The following is a 17,231-nucleotide window of genomic DNA, read 5'->3' as shown; positions in this document are numbered from 1 at the left end:
GATTTCTTTGAAAGAAGTACTCTGGCTTCACCCTTGAAAATGGACTGAAAGGTGCCCAAAAAAAGACAATGATGGCACTGCTTAAGTGGCCATTCTAATGATCAAGGCAAAAGATAGAACTCATCTGGATTACAGTGGTGTCAGTAGAGATGGAGATACAGAATCAAGCCCCTAATACCTAATACCTCCTACCCTTAAAATACCACCTCATACTTCCCTCAATGAGATGGAGTGAATTATTTTTATAAACCTTTATTTAATTTTAAATATTATCTAATTTTCTTATGGGAGGGAGAGACTACCAGTTGATGTTAAAATGCTCATCAGTTATTTGTTAGATGGGTGAGATCTGCTGCTGATGCTGAGAAACCAGGAGTTCTCCATATGTTCATGGAGAATAGATGGAAGGGAATTGTTGAAAAAAATGATGCTTTAATCTCATAAATAAAAATAACAGTATTTCACCTAAGTGTGCTGACCGGGACTTCTCCAAGGATGGATGAGTTTCATGGTGGGTGCACAGCCCTTTGGCACCAATTCAGTGGCAAAGTTCCTCTCCCTGGATGTGACCAAGGTGTTGCTCCTGCACAAAGGCAGATCTTGGTTAATGTTGCACCACTCTGTGTTGACTGTTCTCAGAAAGAAAACTTCGAAAGGCAAGAGCTTAGAAAACGAGTCTTAGCCAGAATGCTTGATGGCAGGAAGAAAGCATGTGGGATTATATTAGAAAGTTTCTATTGACTACCAGGAAATGGAGACAGGAGAATAACTCTTTAGGTACAAAGCACTGAAATGACAAGAGGGAGAAAGGTACCTATCTTAAGTCTTGTTGAACACTATTATATTCTAGAATCTTTACATGTCTAGGGCTTATTTAGTCTTCAGTGTTGAGGTACTGAGTAGTATCCTTATTTTTGAAATGAAGACACTTGGATTTACAGGAGTAAATAACTTGCTCCAGGTGATGTGGTTGGGAGTGCAGGGATGGTATTTGAACCAATTACAATCTGGGCCCCAAACTTATCCCCTTCTATTTTATGAGGGCTCTGTTTAATGACATTGCATTCCTGATCTTTTCCTTGGCTTACATAGGCTTTCCTATAAGAACTTTGCCCTTTGTCCCTCTCTTGAAGGTAGAACCAGCTCCCTTTGGTAATAATGAGAAAGGAAGGCAAATAAGATCAATAGCTCTACTACTTTTTCTTTCTCCAGGACCACAGCTAAGCCCACATGAAAAAAATACTTAAAGTGGGAACAGAAAGACATTTTGTGAGAAAGCAACAGTAAGAGAGAATGGAACCTCATTTACTGGTCACATTTTATAGTGTGGAAATTGGTACCAGGTGTTATTTTAGGGGGGTCTGATGGATTGATGAAGAGGAACATTGTGGCTTAAATGGGGTGGGTTATTCCTTATCTTCCTATTTGATTTCTGCCTGTGTCCCCCACATACCCAATAGGGACCAGCCTCTTATGATACTATTCTAGTCATCAGAATCATTAACACTGATTTCCTCACTGAGAGTATTAGTCAAGTTAGGGAGAGTGTTCATATTCTCTGTAGAAAAAAACTAACTGCTGAGTCATAAGAAAATACCATAATCAGTGTAGTTCATAGATACAGCTATAAGAATGTAATGTTATTCCAATATTCCCTTCCTTGCTTCCTATTTTCCACTCCCTCCTCCCTTGCTTCCTCCCTCCTTGTCTGTCTGTCCTTCTTTCTTTCTCTCTCTCTCTCTTTCTTTCTTTCTCTCTCTCTCTCTTTTCTCTCTCTCTCTTTCTCACTCTCTCTTTCTGTCTCCCTCCCTCCCTCCCTCCTTCTTCCCTCCCTCCCTTCCTTCCTTGTTTTTTTCAGCTTTTGAGATAACATTTTATTTAATGTTACAGTCAAGTGCTTAATGTCCTACATAAAGACATCAACAAGTAAAAAGTAAACAAATCCTACTTCAGCATAATACGATCTCTAATAGCTTATAGCATATTATATTAAAATCCTGGCATGACTTAAAATATATGCACAATTAGCTATGTCTACATATTTTACATCTGAACCTCAACTGAGTGCCCTTTTCCCTTTGGTATTTGTCATGCTCTACATTAATGAGGAGATAGTTCTATCTTCTTTTGCTCCTTTAAATCACATTAATAATTTTTGCCACTTCAATTTCTTATCTGTATGATAATTGTTTCAATATTATTATTAAGTCCACATAATTTTTATACTTAGCTTCATCCTAGACAATGAAATTGCTAGAAGTTACATTTTTCCCAATGTATTAATTAATATGTAACTTATTCATATGTTCTATACAAATTAGCCTTCTCTTACACCAATGATTCATGTATAACATTAGAAAAACTTCCTGTGTATTAGAAAGAGACCACTTCTGTCATTTGTAGGCTGTAGTCATGTATTTTTCCATTGCCTGACATCAGTCTCTCCATCTGCAAAGTGGAAAGCTACTATCTACCACATAGCATTGTTACAAGGATTGAGAAGACTGATTATAACTAAAATATTTAAGTTCCTAATTCATACCAGATACCATGTCAGACCATTATTTTTCATGCTTTCCTTTTTAATCTCAAGAGTTTTCCTATGAGAAAACATTACAACACTGATCATTAAATCGGGACTATGAGGCTTTGGATTGTTATTGAACAAGCCCAAGTTTCCTCTTGTAGTAGAGTGAGAATTTGATACCCTTACTGTCTTACTACAGAGCCCATAATACTGAATACTTTTATCCTAAATTATTTAGTTGCTTATTTAATTCACTTGAAAGGCTGGCAGAGAGAACAGAAAGAGACAAAATCTGCTGGTGCACTCTCCAAATGCCTAAAACAGTCACAGCTGGATAGACTGAAGCCAGGAGCCAAGAGCTCACTCTGAGTCTCCCATGTGATTGGAAAGGATCCAACTCTTAACCATCACTCTCTGCCTTCCAGAATGCACATTAGTGGCAAGCTGGATCCTAAGCTGAGATGAGACTCAAACCCATGCTCACCTATAGGGGATGATGGAATGCCACGGTATGTCTGAACCTCTGCACCAGAAGCCTGCCCTTGACCTCTTATTCTATACCATCAGTATTACTAGCATGGTTCTTGACACCAATAAATGCTCAATAAACATGTATTCCTTTCCTTTTGTTTGTAGATACCAATTATGTTGTTCCATCTAGGGTGCTAGGTGCCTTCTAGTCAGAGCTTCAATGTACTTCTCTCGCCATGGCCACCAATGCTATGTGATGCAAAATAGAAGCAGGAGAGCTGTTTGCATACTACTTAACTGAAAGCTCTATTATCCTTTACTATGTTTATCTTGTGGAAGACAATATTTTACATTTCTCTGGTGACTCTAGGACAGATCAGTCATGCACAGAAATCATACAGGCCTAAAGCACTCACCAGCTGATGTGAGCTGAGAATCTAGTTCCCTAGATTTTCCTCTAGGTCTAATTTCTAATTAGACTTCAGTATACAAAAATAAACCTTTTATATGTTTTCTATTATATACCTTTATGTGATTCTGTGTCTAGTTTTTCACAGGGAAGTAGGAAAAAATTGCATTTGGGTACCTGATATTTTGGTAAGAATAAAGGCTGACATTGAGGTGAGGTAGGGGTTTATCTTGACAAGAGGAACAGCTTCTTCACAATTCCACATAGAATTCTTTTTTTTCATTTATTAAACTTTTATTTAATGAATATAAATTTCCAAAGTACAGCCCATGGATCACAATGGCTTCCCCCCTCCCATAACTTCCCTCCCACCCACAACCCTCCCCTTTCCCGCTCCCTCTCCCCTTCCATTCACATCAAGATTCATTTTCAATTCTCTTTATATACAGAAGATCAGTTTAGTATATATTAGGTAAAGATTTCAACAGTTTGCCCCATATAGCAACATAAAGTGAAAAAACTACCATTGGAGTACTAATTATAGCATTAAATAACAATGTACAGCACATTAAAGACAGAGATCCTACATAATATTTTTTTAAATTAATTAATTTTCTATGCCATTTCCAATTTAACACCAGGTTGTTTTTTTTTTCATTTCCAATTATCTTTATATACAGAAGATCGATTCAGTATATAATTAGTAAAGATTTCATCAGTTTGCACCCACACAGAAACACAAAGTGTAAAAATACTGTTTCAGTACTAGTTATAGCATCACTTCACATTAGACAACACATTAAGGACAGATCCCACATGGGATGTAAGTACACAGTGACTCCTGTTGCTGACTTAACAATTTGACACTCCTGTTTATGGCGTCAGTAATCTCCCTAGGCTCTAGTCATGAGTTGCCAAGGCTATAGAAGCCTTTAGAGTTCGCCGACTTTGATCTTATTCCGATAGGGCCATAGTCAAAGTGGAAGTTCTCTCCTCCCTTCAGAGAAAGGTACCTCCTTCTCTGATGGCCCCGTTCTCTCCACTGGGATCTCACTCACAGAGATCTTTCATTTAGGTCTTCTTTTTTTTTTCTTTTCCATGGTATCTTGGCTTTCCATGCCTACAATACTCTCATGGGCTCTTCAGCCAGATCCGAATGCCTTAAGGGCTGATTCTGAGGCCAGAGTGTTGTTTAGGACATCTGCCATTCCATGAGTCTGCTGTGTATCCCGCTTCCCATGTTGGATCCTTCTCTCCCTTTTGATTCTATCAGTTAGTATTAGCAGACATTTGTCTTGTTTGTGTGATCCCTTTGACTCTTAGACCCATCAGAGCCATCAATTGTGAACTGAAATAGATCACTTGGACCAGTGAGATGGCATTGGTACATGCCACCTTTATGGGATTGTATTGGAATCCCCTGGCACAATTCCTCATAGAATTCTCTATACCCTGGCTATCTTCACTCCTAAAACACAAACAGGTGTTAACCTTTTGAGATATATGAATAGCTCTGAAAATCTGATGGAAGATATTGGCCTTTGCTTTAGGCAAATCCATGTATGCACACACACACACACACAAACATGCTTGCATCCAGTACAGGGACTTAATGGACATGCCTAAGAATCTATGGACTACTTCACACCCATATTAGTACTTCAAGGGTTCTGGAGACATGGTGAGACATTCTCTACAGGGAAAGATGACAATCTTTTGGGAGATGTCTTATGTGACACAGAAAGTAAGCATTTGTTTCCTAGGAACTAAAGTTGTTAGGAAATAATCCAGATCAATAGCCTTCAGTGTGGGCATTTTTATTCATAAGAAGTTACAATAACATTAGAATTTCTTGCCTTAGATAATATACTAATATCTTATCACAGCTTTTAAACAATAAGGGAAGAAAAGATAATAAAAAGAGAGATGTGGTATAGCAGTTATTGTAATTAAACATCAACATCTGACCATTGAAAAGTAACTTTTTTGTGTATATACATTGACATGCAACACATAACTAATAGTGATGATTATGAAAGCAAAAACTTAGGTACTTCTAAGTGCCAAGCATTATTCTTCATGCTTTAACAAATATGTTACTCTTTCCTCCATGAAAGCTCTAAGAAAAGGAAAAGATTTTATTATTCTTAGACAAACGGGCTCCAGAGTTCAATGGGGATTTAAAATATTCCATTGAAATGACTAAAGAGTTTGTATTACTTCATTGTTATAATGCTTTATTGGGTAAGTCTTCATGTCTCCAAGAGACTTCAAGGGACCCAACCAACTGGCCACTCAGTAGAGGGGGCAAGGATTTTTAACACTCCAGAGTTCATGTGGGTGGCAGCAAAAGGGTTGACTCTGTGAGGCTTCTACTCCTCTGGAGACATTTGTGCAACATAATGCCTTGCTTTACCCCATTGTTCTCTAGGAAAACTCTTGTTTTCCACCTCGGTTGGTATGTTGCAAACATTTTATCCCAGAGACACTGGGGGCCATGGGGAATGGAATGCTGCCCATAAGCCAGATGTTTGTAAACCTTCACTCTGAAATGTGGCACAATACCACAAACTGTCAACTTGCGTAAAAACTGAAGCAAAGACAAAAACAGAATGTAATACTTACCAGATGACATTTCTTTGTGTGTGTAATCTTGTTGGAATTTTGGGAGTATCCAACTCTCATACATTTCAAAATGGATCTTGTGTCCCACCCCATCCTACCATGCACCCCTCACCCTCAGCTTCTCCCTGCTCAGGGTGGGAGAAAGTTATAGAAAAGAAAGCCTTTGTCCTAATAAACAACAAGATTGGCATAGCCCCAGGCAGTTAGCTATATAATTAAGAGATACACAGGATGTTTTCTGTCCCAACTCAGAAGGGGAGTCCTAAAAATATTATTTCTGGAACAATTTTTGGAATTAGTGCTAAACAATGGGATATTGTGTGTGTGGCAACTTTTCATTTTGCATGAGCTGTTCAACAGTTTTATAAGCTCTATATTCATTAGCTCGTCCAAAGTTTTAGCATGTATGACAAAATTAGATTCAAACAAGAATTCCCAGAAATGTGGAAGAAAATATTTTCTCTGTATGACTATTGGTATAATCTCAGTGCGTACGTTGACACAAAAGAATAGTTTAAAAAAACCAATAGTAGGTACTTGTTTAAAGGACTTTGGGGTGAATCAAAATGGAAAAAGGTGACAAATTTAAATGTATTTGAAATGCAAGGCTTCTGAAGAAACATCAGATTATTTTGATTTTAATTTTGAAAAGGTTGAGTAGCCTGTTAGTTTGAAGAGTTATAGTTGCATCACAAGTTTAGGTGTTTTTTCTGTTGAGAGAGGAAGTGAGAAACTTAACTCAGTGCCTTCATTATGACAAATATGCATTTGTGAGAGGTGGTTCTAGGCCACCGATTTTGAGTCATATTATCCCTACCCCATTATAGCTGGTTAGAACAGAGAAACCTTGTGACACAGCGGAGCCAGACCAAAGATGAGGCAATGACTAAATCTAATTCTCTCTTTCTCTTGAAAATACGGACTAAGAGATCCAAAACCTGAGATCAGAAAATGTTGGATCACTGACCTACAAGGCCATGTTGAGATGGGAGTGGGTGGCTTTCTGTAGTCACTCCCAAACTGAGGGATTGGCAGGGAACATCATCCCAGAGACATGGGACTTTTGATCAGCAGCACAGTAACATAAGATGGTGTGTTTTCAGAAAGAGAAACATGGTAAGCATGGATTCCTCTCTGACAGATAGTTTTCCATCTCTAGTCCCCAATAGGCCTCAAGATAGCTCTGCCTTTTGTCTGAGAAGCTCATATGGATCATTCTTATAATACACATGTCAGTCTCCAAAAGCACTTGGGCGGTAATGGAAGCTTCCAGCACCATAAAACTCAGTACTAGGAAAAGCTGGCGACTGTTTCACTTATTTAAGTTAAGAAAATGTAATGTTTAAATTTTTGACTTAACGTATGGAGATTTTTTTTTTTTTTTAAATGCTCACTTGATTAGTTTTTACAAAATGTCTCATATGCCTTGGGTGGCACTGAGATGCGGCAAAATCAGTGTAAAAATGGGCTTTCTGGGAAAAGAATAGAGATTCTGTTTGGCAAAAAGCTGTGTTTAATAATTGTGTATTGAGTGGAATTTATGACATGACACAAGATCATTGAGTGTAGGGTGGGTTTGCAAATAAAACTGCTAATAGCTGCATTCCAATTCTACCATAGATGGTTGATTTCAAATCTTTTTATCCAGCTGTGTTGCAGTAAGTGAAACTGGAAGTGTTAATAGCAAATTAAATGAAATAGATACTGTACATGGGCATTATGGGAACAATAAACTCTGTAACCTTAGCAGAACATTCTAGAGGAGGAGAAAAAGATCCCCATGGTGTATTAGTGGATAATTTGAAAGAAACTACCTTACCTTCAAGTCCCACTTTTAACTAATGGAGATTCTGGTGACAAAAGATCATGCTGCCGCTTCACTATTCTAGTTTCAAATTGTAATTAAAATGGATTTTTGCATCCATCACCTGTACTATTCCCCCTCTCCCAGTTCCTCCCTTCCCTAACCCAGCCCCTTGAGCTCTCATTTATAATGTGACCTTCCCAACCAATCAGAGTAGAGAAGTCTATCTTTTTGCAAACTAGCTCACACATGAACCATGCATACTCTTGGCTGATGTGATGTGCAGGCATCTTGCTAAGTACTGCATATACTTATCTCTCTAACAGTTATAGTAACTCTGGGTAATGGAAATTTTTCTGATCTCTCTTTTACTTGTGAGGAAAGTGATGCTCCCAGAGGCTGGGTAGCTTGCTCAAAGTCACACGGCTTTCAGTGACAAAGCTGAGATTTTCCTCCAGATTTGACTGAACAGCTCATCTTGCAAGCAATCAAATTCTTTAAATTACATGCTTGTGGGCTCTAATCTCTGAAGAACCAATGTCAGAGTCATATCAGAAGTTAGTGCTTGGGGTCAGCACTGTGGCATAACAGATAAAGCCGCCGCCTGCAGTACCAGCATCCCATATGGGTTCTGGTTCGAGTCCCAGCTGCTCCACTTCTGATCCAGCTCTCTACTGTGGCCTGGGAAGGCAGCAGAGGATGACTGAAGTCCTTTGGCCACTGCACCTGTGTGGGAGACCTGGAAGAAGCTCCTGGCTCCTAACCAGTGCAGCTGCAGCCATTGTGGCCAGTTAGGGAGTGAACCAGCAGATGGAGGATTTCTCTCTCTCTCTCTCTCTCTCTCTCTCTCTCTCTCTTTCTCTCTCTCTGCCTCTCCTTCTCTGTGTAACTCTGACTTTCAAATAAATAAATAAATAAATCTTTAAAAAATACTAATAAGAAGAAATTAGGTACTGTCTCTTAAATGACCAGGAACTTAGATCAAAAAGCTGTAGGTTGTCTAATTGAGAAGACAATAGCCATCAGTTTAGTCAATATGATTTTTTATGTGCCTACTAGTAAGAAATAATTTTGGACAAAATATGTTTTTTTAAGTAGTAACTATAGTCATGCATTGCTTAATCACTGATATATTCTGAGAAATGTAATGATAGGCATTCTCATGTTATCTGAAGGTCATAGATTTGTACCTACACAAAGTAAGACGGCTAATCCTTCTTATTGGTGCAGTGTTAGGGGACCCATGTCCCAAGTGCGGTTCACTGTTGTTTCAAATGTTATTATGGGATGCATGATTGTACAAAGACTACTCAACTTTATATAAATTAATATAAATAACTTCAGAGCTCATGCTATGAGACTATCTTATCATAACACCTGTTTCAAAAAATGTAGGACAGGCCTCCCTCCTCTGAAATTCTGGATGGTATCTAGGTTGATAGATAACCTAACAATAGTTTCCCTAAACAAAATCAGAATTGTTTGGAATTACCTATTTACCTGCTTTGTTTCAGGAATTATCAGGTAAGATAGCTCAACTCTCTCAAAAGAAATGGAGGCTGTTTTTAAAGATCCATTTTCCAGTAAAACAGAGTTCTCATGATCCAACTTGTAGTTCATTTTTAGTTGACAACATTTTAATCTTAAATGTAATTTCAATATGAAATTTAATCTATAAAATGGGCTCAAATTTTCAGCATATTAACAAGATCAGGGACAGTGAGATAGTAGGGAAAATTACTCAACTGCAACTGGCCATTGGCTTGGAGGAAAAGATGAGTTGTTGTTTCCATTCCTGGCTGATCCTAGTGAGACATAAGGTGGTGCACACCACGTTCTGCCCTTTTGAATGGAACACTGTTAGTTTTGCTGCTGTGCTAATATAGAAATGAGAATCACAATTATGCAAATAAGTATTTGCTTAATATAACAAATTGTTCTATTTTGGCTGCTTTAGCTCTGTTGTATGATTTTTTTTTTCTTTGAAAATAAGCTGACACTGGAAATAAAGGAAATGTATGATTACCATGGGAAATACAATTTGAAGATGGCATAGGAGCCAAAATAGCAGTTGTAGAAAAGGGAATCAAAATCATTCTGATGTTATCAACTGTACTATTAATGGGGCTCCAAGGAGAGGAAGGAGTTAGTGAGTTCCCAGAGCTATTAAGATTCCATCAACCCTTTTCTTGCTTTCAGCAGTCTTGTTGTATACCTTTGATGGTTGGCATGGGTTCAAAGCATAGAGGGCACTTTGCTTAGAAATTCTCTCTGACCCATGCAAAGAAGGATGCGGATAAATGAATACCATGCCTAGAAATGGATGCCATGGCATTCCACTAACCAAGGATCCCGGCTAATTCATTTGTAACATCCCCATGTATGTTTAACCCCATTCATCCCCTCTTCCTTTCTCTCTTTTTTTTTATATCAGTTTCTTATTTTCTTTCTTTTATTTCTCCCTTAGAGGAAAACTCCATTTGATCTGGTAGCAGATGACAAACCCCCAAAGTAGTTATTTTGTATTTTAATGACAAATGTTTCCTAGGGCAGCAAGGGGGCATAGAGGTATACACAGAAAGAATTATCTGGTTATAGCAGTGACAATGCCTGGTAAGGAGAGAGCTTGGGAAAGGTCTTCCATCAATGACTGGGTGCATTTTCTCTTCTGGGGAGAGTTTGAGGCAGCAAGAGGGATCCTCTCATTGCCACTACAAAGGCTTGCAGGGATTAGTTAAGACTGCAGACCTCACCCTTATCAGAGTGGTCAGAATGTAGGTAACATTAGCCCTTTCTTTGTTACACCAAAGACAAAACCCTGTCAGAGAAGGCAGTGGGAACCCTTTGTGGATTTATGCCTCTGTGAATTCATAGCCCACTCCAGCCTAGAGCTACCTCATTTTGTAGGCTGTCTGATGTTCAGGTGGAATTTGGGGTAGCGGGGGAAGGGGAATGAAGCAAGATTTACATTTCTAGCCAAAACTGTTGGGAAGGACAAATTTTGCTTCTCATTTTGATTTTATTTTTTGGGCCATCACTCTGTGAATGGCCTTAGAGATCGGGCACAAAGTAGAAGGGCAGGGTCTGGTTGTCTAACTTTAAGAGATTAGAACAGTGGGATAAAATGGGCTATTAAGAATTGTTATGTATATACACTGGAAATGCTAACATGAAAACACACACACATAGTACATTGTGGGGGAAAAAAACAGGCCATGAATTAATATATATTATGTTTGTTTCTTAGTGATTAGGATTCCTGTTAAGACACCCATGTCTGACATTGGGACACCTGGGTTCTACCTCTGGCTCCTGACTCCAGCTTCCCAGACCGTGAGGGGCAGTGGCTCATGTGATTTGGTCTCTGCTACACACTTGAGGGAGAGCTATGTTGAGTTCCCAACTCCCAGCTGTGACTCCAGCTCTGTCCCAGCTACTGTGGGAAATCTGGACAGTGACCTCGCAAATAGAAACTCACACTGTGTCTCTGACTCTCAAGTAAACTTTTAAAAAATTAATAATGTATGTATGTATGCATTTAAAAAAAAGTCTAGAAAAAATAGACTAAAATGTTAAAGGAAGTTATCTGGGAATAGGGGATTTGAAAGGTTTTACATTTTCCCCTCATTGCTTATCTATATTTTCCTGTCTTTCTTTCTTTTTTTGTAGAATGCTTGATATGATATTAAAGGAGGGTAAAAATTAAAAGCAGGATCCCCAAGTCAGAAAAATCCAGCCTGGGTCCTGCCTCTGCCTCACCCTGGCTGAGGAAGCTGGGAAAATCCACCAGTGTTCTCACCCACGGCTTTCCGTTTACAAGCAGGGGTGATAACAGTACTGGCCTCACAGGCAATTGTGAGAATTGAGCGATTTAACATGCATGGCAAAGCTGTGTAAAGGCATATTCCTTCCTTGAATACGGAGTTGTGTTTACTAATATTTGGCCCCCTTCAGTTTTGGGAGAACTGAGTCCTTTTTAAAATTTTTCCAAGGGCCAGGCATTTGACATAGTGGTTAAGATGCCACTTGAGATGCCCACAGCCTCATCAGAGGGCCTGAGTTCAAGTCCCAACTCTGACTCTAATTCCAGCTTTTCTCTAATGCTCACCATGGAAGGGAACAGGTGACGACGGCTCAAGTGGTCACTGAGTCTCTGTCATCCCCGTGGGGGACCTGGGTCGAGTTCCTAGAAGATCTCTTTCTCTCTGCCTTTCTTTCTCTGCCTTTCAAATAATATAAAAATACATTTTCAAATAAAAGCATTTTCTTTGAGTGGTACGGGATAAGGTCTTATGTCTTCCACACAGGAAGGCCCGCCATCCTCCAGAGCCCTGCCAGAGCTGCTAGCTTCCATCTGGTCCTTTCCCCATCCTTGTGGAGGCAACAGTGTGTGTGTGTGCACGCGTGTGCGCAGAGGGAGTTAGTCCTGGACATCTGGGTCAGGGCAGAATGGAAATGTACAGAAAGAGCTCCAAGATAAAACTGTGCCTGCAGAGAGCATCAAACAGCCTGTCCTCTAGCTTAAAAATTATAAACTACGTTATAATACAGAAAACTACATAAAAATTTACAATTTGGTGAACAACTAAAAAACACACACTCATGTAAACTCACTGACATCAAGAAATAGTAGACAATTCTAATTCTAGAAGTCCTGTGAGTTGGCCGCTAACCATATATCCTTTTGAATTCTAGAAGTAACTGCTACCTTGACTTTTGGGGAACTTGTGTACTTTCATTTGAATTTTTTAGTTATATGTATCTCTTAACTCTGCTTGTTATTGAACTTGCTGTAAATGAAATCATTCTGCATTAAAGATAAATAAATAAAAATAATAAAATAGAATAAAAACCCCATCCTTCCCTGGACTGCCCTACATCTCAACTTCCTCCTGGGGAACAGGGAGATAATCATAGTGGGTCACTTGCTGGGCCATGTAAGGCAAATCAGGGAATGACTCCCAGAGAGAGCCTGGCTGGGCTTACTGCTCAGTACATGTCAGCTGCTACTGTCATTAGTCCAGTGAAAAGTGCTGGCACATGACATTTATCTCAGATTGGTGGTTACTGTTATTACAGATTATTTGGTAAAAATAAGAATAGTTCCAACACAGATCAGTAATAACTGGGTGGCATGAGGGAAGGAATCACCAATGTTCTTCATTCTTGTGATTCTAATTCTCATCTTGATGTTTGAAATGCCACTGGTATGGTCCTCCACTTGGTTTCAGGCCTTTATTATATTCAATCCAAGAGTGTGTTCATTGTCACACCCATGAGAGGAGGAGAAAGATTAGAGAGAGAATAGCCACTGGGGCAGTGAATCCACAGGGCTGTCATCTGAGCATGCTTCTCACACCCTGCTTTTGGCCTCACAGCTCACAGCTTTGCTGTGACTGTGAAAGTCAGGGGCCTGTCACTCCTTAGAAATTCACAAAGACATGGAGGCAGCGCGGAGGTGACAGTCTGAGCCTGCACATAGGTGTGGAGTGAAGCCCCTCTATCCCTTGACGATATGTTCCTGTGCAAGCACCTTTGCTCTTCACCTTTGTTATAAGAATGAGAAATGACGTATTCAAAGAGTCTAGCATAACATCTACATCTAACAGGCCCTTGATAGATGTGTAGATATTTAATTTTCTCTTTATTGAAAGAGCAAGAAAGAGATAGAGCTCTCATCCACTAGTTCCCTCTAGCTCCAGCTTCACACGAGTGCATACATACCCCGGCCAGCAGTGGTGAAGACTATAGAAGTTGGATGTCTGCCACCCACATAGGAACCCAAGACCGAGTTCTAGATTGTTGATTTAGGCCTGGCCAGCCTCAGCTGTTGTGGCGTTTGGAGTATAAACCATTGGATAGGAGATTGCTGTTTCTCGCTCTCTCTCTCTCTCTCTCTCTCTCTCTCGTTCTCTGTCTTCCAAGTGAAAGAAAGAGAGGAAAAGAAGGGAGAGACAAAGAAATGGATTTAAAAAAAAGAGTTGTTGGAAAATGTATATTATGAAAACACTATGTGTTTCAGAAGTTATTATGCCCAAATAAACTTGTTTTTTAATTTCATATTTTCAGGAACTTTTTAGGTACCCTTGTATCTTCAATTATATACCAGGCCCTATTGTAACTTCATTACATATAATCAATGGGTTAATCCTCACAACAATCTTTTGAGGTCTAATATTATCTCCACTTTGCAGATAAGGAGACTCAATCTCTAGAATGTTAAGTAACTTACTCAAAGTCACATTCCACAGCTGGAATCCAAAGCTGGGCATCCAGCACTGGTGTCATACCCACTGCTCTTATCTGTTGGTGCTGTCGGGGAAGAAAGGTTAAGCATGTTCCCTAACTGGAGTAGGTCAAAATAGGGCCTGTTGTAGGGGGCTGGTGCTGTGGCACAGCAGGTTAACGCCCTGGCCTGAAGCATCAGCATCCCATATGGGTGCCGGTTCTAGTCATGGCTGCTCCTCTTCCAATCCAGCTCTCTGCTATGTCCTGGGATAGCTGCAGAAAATGACCCAAGTCCTTGGGCCCCTGTACACATGCAGGAGACCCGGAGGGAGCTCCTGGCTCCTGGCTTCAGATCAGCATAGCTCCAGCCATTGCGGCCATCTGGGGACTGAACCAGCAGATGGAGGACCTCTCTCTGTGTCTACATCTCTCTGTAACTCTGTATTTCAAATAAATAAAATAAATCTTAAAAAAAAATATGGCCTGTTGTAGAAACTCTGGGGAGAGAGATTTCACCTCAATACAAGAAGTGTTTCTAGTCAGCCCCGACTTGAAGAATAGCTGCCTCTTGAGTTGGTGAGTCTTCTAATATTAGAAGTGTTTGAGACACACTGGCATTGTGGCATAGCAGGTAAAACCACTGCCGGCCGTGCAAGCCTCCCATATGGCCACTGGTTCAAGTCTGGCTGCTCCACTCTCTGAACCAGCTCTGTGCTCATGGCCTAGGAAAAGCAACAGAGGATGGCTTTAGTGTTTTGGCCTCTGCTGTCATGTGGGAGACTTGGAAGAAGCTCCTGGTTACTGGCTTTAGCCTGGCCCAGTGCTGGCTGTTTCAGCCATCTGGAGAGTAAACCAACAGAAGGAAGATTCTCTCTCTCGCTCTTTCTCTGTATGTGTGTATGTTTGTGTCTTCTTGTTTTTCCTGTTTCTCTCACAAACTTTTTCAAATAAATCTTTTTTAAAAAGTAGTATTCAAATAGCTGTTGGACAGCCTCTGGAACGGAAAAGTGTTGAGAAGATTCTAGTACATGGAAAAGGGTTATACTAAAAAAAAAAAAAAAAAAACAAACACACACACACACACACAAAAAAAAAAACTTGTAGTCTCTTTACAATTTTAGCATTCTCTTGTGCCTAGCCTGATGTAGCACAGTTGCTTAGTAAGAATCTGAGTAAAAAATAACTGAATGAATTCAACAATTCCATGAACATATCTGTATACCTAACATGCTAACATGTGCAGATGAGAAGGCTGCCATGCTTAGAGATTTTGGATATGTCAATCAATAATAAAGGTTATTCTCATGTTGCAATTTTATATTTGATTATTTCCTTTGCTGTAATTGAATTAAAAACCTTTGCCCACAAGAGGCAATGCCTTACCTAGTATAAAGCAGAGCATGTATTACAAGCCCTAAATATGCTCTTAAATGGTAGAGCTACTAGAAATATGATTGACTTCCAGCTGAATGCCCTGGATCAGAAATCCATCCTGAACCATTTATTCATTCATATAGCAAGCACTGATCACATTCCTTAAATTAGCCCTTACTATGTGCCAGATTACATGCAGAAATATAAAATGAGAATGACCTTGCCCTTAAGAGAAGGTATTTGCCATAAAAGGGAATAGATAAATCTATGGTGGAGAAAGCATAGATGATGACCCTGGGCCCAGATGAACTTAACCAGGGAGTCAAAGAAAACTCCAAGAACTCCAAGCCAAAAGAACTGGATGGTCAAAGGCCTGGAGGTAGTTACAGGGATGGGCACATGAAGGTGTTTGATGAATGGTTTGTTCCCTGATTACAACTCCTCTGGGGGCCGCATCCCATAGATCAGTGGGTAAGTGTGGTCCCAGCTTTGGCATCATCTAGAAACTTGTTAGGAATTCAAAATTCTGGGGCAAGCATTGTGGCACAGTAGATTAAGCCACTACTTGGGATGCCCACATTCCAAATCAGAATGCTGGTTTGAGTCCTAGCTACTCTCTTTCTGATCCAGCTGTCTGCTAATGAACCGGGAAGCAACAGGTATTGGTTCAAGTACTTGAGTTCCTGCCACTCATGTGGGAGACCGATGTGGTTCTTAAATCTGAACCAGAATGGGAATTGGGGAATGAACCAGCAAATGGAATCTCATTCTCAATCTCTCTCTCGCTCACTCGCTCTCTTGCTCCCTCCTTCTCTGCCTCCCTCTGACTCTTCTCTTTAAAATACATGGTATACATAGAGTTTGGTACTATCAGCATTTTCAGGCATTCCCTGGGGGTCTTTATCAAATCAAATAAGGAAGAATTAATGGAATGGCAGTCTGTGGCTGATTTTCCAGGGACAGTCAAAAGTGAGGACCCATTTCTGCTTAGATTTCCAAGGACCTATCATTGGGGCTATGAGTCTCCGGACAAATCAAGGAAATAGAAAGTGAAAACAAACACGGACATTTATTTCCCTAAGTTGCCAATTGCAAACAGAATTTTGCTTAATAAACCACGAAACGATTCACAGAGGTCTGTGTATTATTCCAAAGTGCAGCTGGCTAATGTAAAAGAACCTTTTCTCTTGGTCCTTTGGGTCGTATACAATTCCCAGGCATGTCGATTTGTATTTGTTTTATTGGTAGAGCCTCTATCTGCTGTGTGAGTTAGTGCATTGGGAATCCCACTGTCAGGTGGACATTGTCAACAAAAACCTGCAAGAGTGAGTGAATTGCTGTGAATCCCTTTGTCTCCACAGCCCCAGCCCGAGTCATCCTTTCTACAAATGGGTAACTGCAATTGGCTCAAAATAATCCCTCTGGATATTGTCATTAGTTCTTTCCAATCTTCCCCCATATCCAGGCAGAATTACATCTTCAGCATCTTCCCAATGTCATTATGATAGACACACTTGCCTTACTGCTACCAGCCCTGCATGTGGCCCTTCTGCCTCTTATCTCTGCTCCTCCCCTGTGGTTTGTTCCACTCCAGCTACAGCACCCTCCCCTTTGTCCTCAACTCATGGCAATGACTTTGTACTTCTCTACCCTAGGGTCTTTACACTGACCGTGGCCGGTGGTATGAACACTGTCACTTCTGCTCTTCAGCTGGCTCTGTCCAGTCCATGCTTGAGGTCTTAAAGAAACTATCACTCCTTCAGGAAACCCATTCCTTCAACCCCACCAGACCT

The sequence above is a fragment of the Lepus europaeus genome, chromosome 4 (assembly GCF_033115175.1).
Source record: "Lepus europaeus isolate LE1 chromosome 4, mLepTim1.pri, whole genome shotgun sequence".
NCBI lineage: Eukaryota > Metazoa > Chordata > Mammalia > Lagomorpha > Leporidae > Lepus > Lepus europaeus.
Note: the sequence above shows the minus strand (reverse complement) of the source record.